Source organism: Sinocyclocheilus rhinocerous, unplaced genomic scaffold (genome assembly GCF_001515625.1).
Source record: "Sinocyclocheilus rhinocerous isolate Xijiao unplaced genomic scaffold, SAMN03320098_v1.1 scaffold2149, whole genome shotgun sequence".
NCBI classification, from domain to species: Eukaryota; Metazoa; Chordata; class Actinopteri; order Cypriniformes; family Cyprinidae; genus Sinocyclocheilus; species Sinocyclocheilus rhinocerous.
In genome coordinates, this window is record NW_015629053.1 from 123,580 (window position 1) to 131,853 (window position 8,274).

Genomic DNA, 8,274 nt, shown 5'->3' on the forward strand with positions numbered 1-8,274 from the left:
ATTTTAACTATAGCCTATCCAGGTGACCTTTAACGCTCATCTGTTCTTTCTCCACACATGTGAGACTTCTGATAACAGCTGTTAACACAAAGTTCTCCTCTTCTAAAAAAGACAATCTGTGATCAATTTAGACATAATGCTGCATCTCTTCTCCCATCAGAACCACCTCACGCCTCATATTTATGAATATATTTATTCTGTGGGCTGTTTCTGATAAGGTAAGAAGCAGGAATCCCAAATTTCTTGTTAAAGACCAGAGCTCGTCTGTGAGGTAAACACAAGCTGAAGTGATTTTTGGAGAGCAGGAGAGATAAATAGACCAATAAACTAATAAACGGATCATCTAACTAAAAAACAACTCGGCCAGAGCGGTGCAGGCAGAGGTTCATCTCTATTCATGTTATGTAAATTGAGGGGCGGCTTGCGAAAACGTGGTGGAGAGAGTGAAAGGGAATTAGTCATTTGAAAGGGTCCGTAATGGAGAGGGAGGAGAATGATGCAGAATTTAGCAAAGCGTTCAATGTTCCCAGTCAAGCCTTCGTCAAAGAGATCAAATTAGGTTGTGTGGTTTATTAGCACAAAAAGTTTACTGAGATATCAAGAATTTAAATACTTTCTTATTACATATGCACAAATTGTTCCAAATTAAAAATAAAAAAAACTTTCCTATTCTATTGATGGCACCTCTCTGGAATAAGCCAGTAAATGTTGACAGAATCTTCATTTTTGGGTTAACTGTTCCATTAAAGAGATAGTTCACCCAAAAATGAAAATTACCCCATGATTTACTCACCCTCAAGCCATCCTAGGTGTATATGACTTTCTTCATTCAGACGCATGCAATCGGAGTTATATTAAAAAAAAAAAATCCTGGCTCTTCCAAGCTTTATAATGGCAGTGAATATTTTTTTTATATATTTATTAACCCCCCGGAGCCGTGTGGAGTATTTTTTATGATGGATGGATGTACTATATTGGACTTCAAAATCTCAACAGCCATTCACTGCCATTATAAAGCTTGGAAGAGCCAGGACATTTTTTAATATTACTTGTCTGTATTCGTCTGAAAGAAGAAAGTCATATACACCTAGGATGGCATGAGGGAGAGTATGGGGTCATTTTCATTTTTGGGTGAACTGTCCCTTTTAAGTGCATCTAAATGTCGCCAAAAACACAGTATACTGATACATATATTCCGGAAACAGAATAAGACATACAGCACTGGCCTTTTACTGCAGTATGTCTGACTGCATCCTGTCAATCTTCATCCCTCTATGGTGACAGTGTCAAAGTTGAGGAGATATTCAGCACCGCCGCCATTTTCACACTCCTGGGGCTTCTTGCATCACCGGATGCCAGCGATAGTTCACTCTTCTAAGCCTTGGAGATGCTGTTGATGGCACCTGTACGTGCAGATGGTGTCAGGTTGGCGTCTCCGTGTACTAATACATGTTCTCCACAGGCATCAGTGACAGCCGTGCCACGCACTGGGCTAGCAGTGCTAAATCAGATTAGCGCTCCTGATGGAAGAATGCTAGTTCCTTCGTTTTGGAAGCACCTGTCGTTTCTCCCTAGTGCAGTGAGACGGAGCTAAACAAACACACATGCTGAGAGGTAGCAAGAGAGTGTGATCTCCAGAAAGCTAAAAGTGGGAGATAAGGGCATGGCTCCAGGTCGGGTAGGACTTAGAGGTTATCTACAGTAATTACCACCCAAGCGAGAACAGGAAATGATCACACAGCAGCACACCAAGCAAGAATCACACTCATGGGGACTCGCTTATTGTGGAGCCATGTAATACTGCTATGCTGGGATTTCAGCTTGATATCATGATGCCACTATGTGAGTGCAGTGTGATGTAACTTATATTTCTTATTTTAGCACTTTTAATGCATTACATTTTTTTTTTTTTAATATCGTTATTTTATTAAATCCAACTGATCGCGCAGGCGCCTCAAGGGCATGCACATATCAGTTCTAGTGTTCCTAATTTGACATTTTAGCCATTCATTATCAAACTAAAATGCAGTCAACCAAACATAAAAGTTACACTGCTCAATGTAAAAGGTCCGCTGTAAAATCGGTGTGCAGCGCCCAAACAAACACATTTTTACATATGTGAAGGATGATGTCTTACATGGATATTGTAGCATGACTGAATTACAAAGCCTCGTTTAAATAATGAATAATAGTTTAGCAACCAAATGTTACATGGCAAAAATGGAAACATTTGGATTCTTGTTGAATGAGAGAGGTTTGTGAGCCCAGTGCCTTTTCAGTTTCTCTTGAAATCAATTCGTTTTAGCTTGACGTTTGTATGCGGTTTATAATGAATGCCACTATAGCCTAATTTTTGCTTTATTTTATAGTTTCATGTATAATTTTATAGCTACTTATTTTTCATTCTTGTTCTGTTCTGAATACCGTTAAATTCAAAGGATTTGTTGTGGAGTGAAGGGAACTAAACAGGCTATAGTGCTTATAATGTTTGTACATTTTTTGTTATATTTACCGCTATTTAATATACATATAAATTAATGCAGTCGTTTGCAATTATAAGGTTAACGGGTGTTTTTGAAGTAAGATCAATTTCACTTTCATGAGTTTACTTCCTCTTTTTGGCGGGTTACTTCTAAAGTGGGGTGTTTTTAGAGACGTGATATTCAAATGACGATTGTTTTCAGCCGCCATATTTATCAGCATATGATCATTTGTACAATGGAACTGGCGGCATACGAATGTTTCATGAATCACACGTGAACCCTGTCGTAAGTTGATGTGTGCGCTCGGATCTGTACTCGTTTCTACGTTTGATTGATGAGGCCCAGTGTGACGTGATAAATATAATCTAGTTTGATGTGCTCCTGTCCAAAATTCTGCATGACGATCACCAGAAAATACAGGATCATTTGTTAAATTCTGATTTTGATGGGCTTAATATAGAAAAATGTGGCAAACTGATGTGAGATGGAATGTATTTACAACATATCGGTTTGAACAAACGAAATATCTACTGAATTCAGATGTGCACTGTGTGGTCACAGTTACATGACCCATTAAAACCACAGTTAGATGTTGAAAGATGCATTAATCTGACATCACGGTGCAGCACAGAGAAGTTCATCTACCAAGTGCAGAGAAAACTGTTCTGTCAATACATATCGCGCCACTGTGACCTGAAAAATGATATGAGTCTGAACTGGACCGCCAGATTTTGATGAGCTTGGGCAGTAAAGGCCAATGAACAAAGCACATGTGTTTCTTCTTCAGCATGGATAGATCAACCAGTTCAGTCTAAAGTTTCAAGTCAGGCTTGAAATGCCAGAACCCCATACCGGCTGACAGTGACCCCTCGCTGATACAGACAACGGCTGTGGCATAAAGAAAGACATGTGTTCCCTGATGTCCTCCAGTGCTCTGACAGCTACTAGCCCATCACATCAACCATGAAGAAAAGACCATCCCCTCCATCATAGGCAAGGTCACAGTAAAGGATACAGCAACCATGTGGTAAACATTTCAGATGTCCATCTGCTTTCTTTCTGAAACTATTAAAAAATAAACCAAACTGTGATATTTCCTCAAACAGACAGGAAAACAACTGTTTATTCACCTCTAATATTAAATAAAATATGAAAGCTGAGAGCTAACACCTTCCCTGAGAGACCACATGTTGGTAAAAACACTTTGAGAAATCAATGTTTTAAAGACAAAAAAGCTTGTTTCCCCCAGCAACAGGTCCAGCACTCTCGTTTGGATATAAGCCAACTCAGACCACCACATTTCATTCAAACGTGCATTAATACACACACAAGCTTAATTCCACATAAATGAATATAGGATGAAAAGATGAAAGGTGAAGTACGGGTTCCTCAGCAGGAGGCCGGATCAGAGAAAGGAGAAGATTAACCCAGGCCTCAATGAACATTTACCTTCCCTTCCACCCTCTCCATCTAGAACAGGGATGGGCAACTTTGATAGTGACGAGGGCCAGCATTTTTTCTCCTTTATACCAAGGGGCCAGATTACTAATCCACGTCCACACACCTTTTACACCGTCTTACTCAATTTCCTTTTTATTGAAGGAAATTAAAGTATAACTAATGTCATTTGTTTTTAAAGATTTTATTAAGTATAAAACTTGTGCAGTTATGCTAATTCAGAAGGAAAACTTTGTTGTCAGTGGACAGAAATATTACCCCGACAAGCCAATGTAAACATTTCAACTGCATTGTCTGTAAATTTGCAACAAACAAATATACAGAGGTCCTTTTTTTATTAGTAGCCTACAGAACATTCTCAAAACAACCTAAAAGGACAGTTAAAAAGGGCTTAATTTAAAAAAAATAAATCCACATAAATGAATATAGGATGAAAAGATGAAAGGTGAAGTACGGGTTCCTCAGCAGGAGGTCGGATCAGAGAAAGGAGACGATTAATCCAGGCCTCACTGAACATTTACTTTCCCTTCCACCTTCTCTATCTAGAACATTTAACGTTAATGCACATATGCTTTTACTGACCCATAAAAGAGCACAAATTAAAGGGGGAAAAAACATTAACATTAGAGCTGACTGGCCTGCTGATGAATGAAAACGAAGCATTCACATAACAAAGCACAGAAGCCAACATTGATATTTTCCAAACTGTGACACATGACTTATAATTAATTAAATTCCACCCCCGCTGACCAGTTTAGACCAGCATGAACTTCTGATTGATTTAAGCTGATTAGGCTAGAATTACAAGCTAAATTATGTGTACATTGTGTGCCATTGTTGAAAATTAAAAATTTTTTTTTACATTTACATTTATTGATTTTCAGGGGAATTTTTCCCTTTTTTTGATATTATTTTACCAATATAAAAGCACACAAAGTCATGCATTTGTCAAACAACTGAAATAATATTTTGAATAAATTCTTCTGCATTTAACATTAATGCACACATGCTTTTACCAACCCATAACAGAGCACAAAAGAGCACACAAAAAAACAAAACATGAACATGAGAGCTGACTGGCCTGCTGATGAATGAAAACGAAGCATTCACATAACAAAATCACAGAAGCCAGCATTGATATTTTCCAAACTGTGACACATGACTTATAATTAATTAAATTCCACCCCCGCTGACCAGTTTAGACCAGCATGAACTTCTGATTGATTTAAGCTGATTAGGCTAGAATTACAAGCTAAATTATGTGTACATTGTGTGCCATTGTTGAAAATTAAAAATTTTTTTTTACATTTACATTTATTGATTTTCAGGGGAATTTTTCCCTTTTTTTGATATTATTTTACCAATATAAAAGCACACAAAGTCATGCATTTGTCAAACAACTGAAATAATATTTTGAATAAATTCTTCTGTTATTGATAAAAACAAATCCAATATCAAACAAAAAAGTAGCTGTAAATAATCCAAAAATATATTAAATAATCCAAAATATATTAACCTAATATACTATCTTTTAGAATTGGTCCTAATGTTATTTATACAGCTTTCTACTCTTTATGACACAGTAGAGTTTGATGTAATTGCAGTCACAATGCAGAATGCACTGAAATTTACATTTCTAGCGTGACAAATTCATCAGAAGTGATTATAGATGCAAATTTCAACATCTCTATTTAGACTCATTCGTTGACTGTTTTTCCATACAAACTGTATTTTTTTTTTTTGCTAAAAATTTAAAGTGCCCCTATTATGCCATTTTAAGGTTCCTAATATTGTTTTGGGAGACTCCTATAGGTTTCCATGCATGCGAGGTCAAAAAACGCTTTCGTTTTCTCAAAATATGCATTTAATATCACCACACGATTCTCAAACGATTCGTTCGAAGCAGTTCTAAAATTCAGTCTCGCTAAACCCCTCCTTTCCGTGAGCCTGCTCTGCTCTGATTGGTCGGAGAACATAGGCAGGCATTATGCAAATGTGTTAAAAGTGGGATCCTAATTACTGAAGACTCGTTTAGGCTATTCAGTGTCAATTCTTTCTTTTGGGAGACAATAACTTTATTTATCGTGCACTTTTGGCTTTACAACTTTGCAGATTGTTTACATTCACACAGAGCTACATTACACACTGCATGAAAGGCAATATCTGAAATGGCATAATAGGGGCACTTTCAATAAAATGCAAAAAATGTTGCTGTTATCCAGCAAAATTTAGTTTAAGCTGTTCAATTGTTTGTTGGTTGTGCTAGTTACTCAAGACTTGTGGGGAACCAAAACCACAACATAAGCTGGTGGTGACCACCTACAGTGGTCTTTTCAACAGAGGTGACATCATGATCTAGTAAGTCTGTCAATGTTTGACTGAAGTCTGCTGTACAGCTGAAATGTTCTGTCCATGTCATAAAGAGCTCAGATCTCTGACCTTGTGTTCTTTCAGATTTTGGCTTTACAACTTTGCAGATTGTTTACATTCACACAGAGCTACATTACACACTGCATGAAAGGCAATATCTGAAATGGCATAATAGGGGCACTTTCAATAAAATGCAAAAAATGTTGCTGTTATCCAGCAAAATTTAGTTTAAGCTGTTCAATTGTTTGTTGGTTGTGCTAGTTACTCAAGACTTGTGGGGAACCAAAACCACAACATAAGCTGGTGGTGACCACCTACAGTGGTCTTTTCAACAGAGGTGACATCATGATCTAGTAAGTCTGTCAATGTTTGACTGAAGTCTGCTGTACAGCTGAAATGTTCTGTCCATGTCATAAAGAGCTCAGATCTCTGACCTTGTGTTCTTTCAGATGAGAGATCTCAGCGTGCTCAGATGTCAGGCGGCGTCCGCTCTGTGTCCCACTGAACCCACAGTGAGCTCCAGGGGAAGCAGCAGGTGTGACTCATGGGAAATAAAGTCTGGATCTACGACGAGAAGCTCAATGACAGACGTCCGCTTGACAAACAGGACAACAGTGTCCCAATACAATAACCTTAAATGTAAACCCACACACTGTATTAATTTCTCATCTCAAGAGCATCTAAATTCATTCAAATTAAAGAAACACTTTACTTACTTACAAACCCAACGTAATATAAATCAAAATAACAATTTTTAAGCTACAAACACATCATAAAAGCAACATCTAAGCTTTTACAGAGATTGTAACGTAGCATAAATGTATTCACTAAATGTTGGACTGTAATACCTGGAGCAAGCTGTTAGCCGTTAGCATCTCTATTCATCTCAATGGCAGTTGGTCTCACTGGCGCAGGATGTGATTTGAGGTGCTTATGTGCCCAGAACTCTTTAAACCATAGATTTCAAGTAACTAATCAATCTTCAATGGATAAAGAAGCTTTTTTTTTAAGCAAATGGTATAGTTACAGCATGCTAATCAGCAAATCTAATTAACCAAACCTTGACTTCTTGGTTCAAACAGGTTCCTGAATGTTTCTCCATCTGCCATTGGTGGTCAAACAGATAGTCCCGCCCCAAACTCACTCCATTGGTTGAGGCAGTCTTGCTGTGTTAAACTGGGGTGCATTTCCCATACAACATAATTTACGATGCATCATTGTAGAAACTAACAAGCTAATCATGACTGTTTCCCAAGCATGGTTGCACCTCCGTCGTTTGAACCACGTTGGTTCAACAAGCAGTGCCTGGTAGATTACTTGCCAATTGTAGTCTGTTACTGATTCCAAATTACATAACCTAAATTGTAGTCAGTAACGTAATCCATTACATTACACAATTTAGGTATAATCAGATTATTTTAGATTACTTTTGACTTAACACATTCATCACATTGATTTAAATAGAATAATCTTGAACCATAATGATATAAAAATACAAAAAGAAAGAAAATATATTCCATTCGATATTATTAACAACATGAAGTGCATTAAACATTACATTACGTCAAGGTTTCCCCAAACTAGGGTTCGTGAAGGAAGGGAAGCAGGGGGTTTTATGAGTTTAATGAAATAATTTCTGAATAATGATACATTTATTGCTATTTTTTGAATAATATGTAATCATGTAACCAGTAAAAAAATAACTATAGTCCGATTACAAGTATTTAAAAAATGTATATATAATCTAATTACAAGTATTTAATTTTTGAAGTCTGATTATGTAATCCAGATTACATGTAATCAGTTACTACCCAGCACTGTCAACAATATAGGGCGGTTATTAATGAAGTACGCGCTTATGTACACACTCTTCAAAAATGGCACATTTTGAGGAAAAGTTCAAATATATTGATTGAAATGTATATATATATATTTAAATAGATTTAAAGATATGGATTGTCCT

At 37.0% G+C, this 8,274-nt stretch overlaps 1 long non-coding RNA gene across 2 annotated transcripts; it reads right to left on the reverse strand.

Annotated features, from left to right (window-relative positions):
• Positions 1 to 2,967: 2,967 nt before the first annotated feature.
• Positions 2,968 to 7,260, reverse strand: LOC107738660 (uncharacterized). 2 transcript variants are annotated; one of them, XR_001639912.1, is made up of 3 exons: positions 7,160 to 7,260; positions 6,746 to 6,875; positions 2,968 to 3,548 (listed from the first exon to the last, which is right to left on the reverse strand). It is a non-coding gene; the product is annotated as an uncharacterized LOC107738660 (long non-coding RNA). The 2 variants fall into 2 exon arrangements; XR_001639911.1 differs by having other exon boundaries at positions 6,746 to 6,943.
• Positions 7,261 to 8,274: the final 1,014 nt, after the last annotated feature.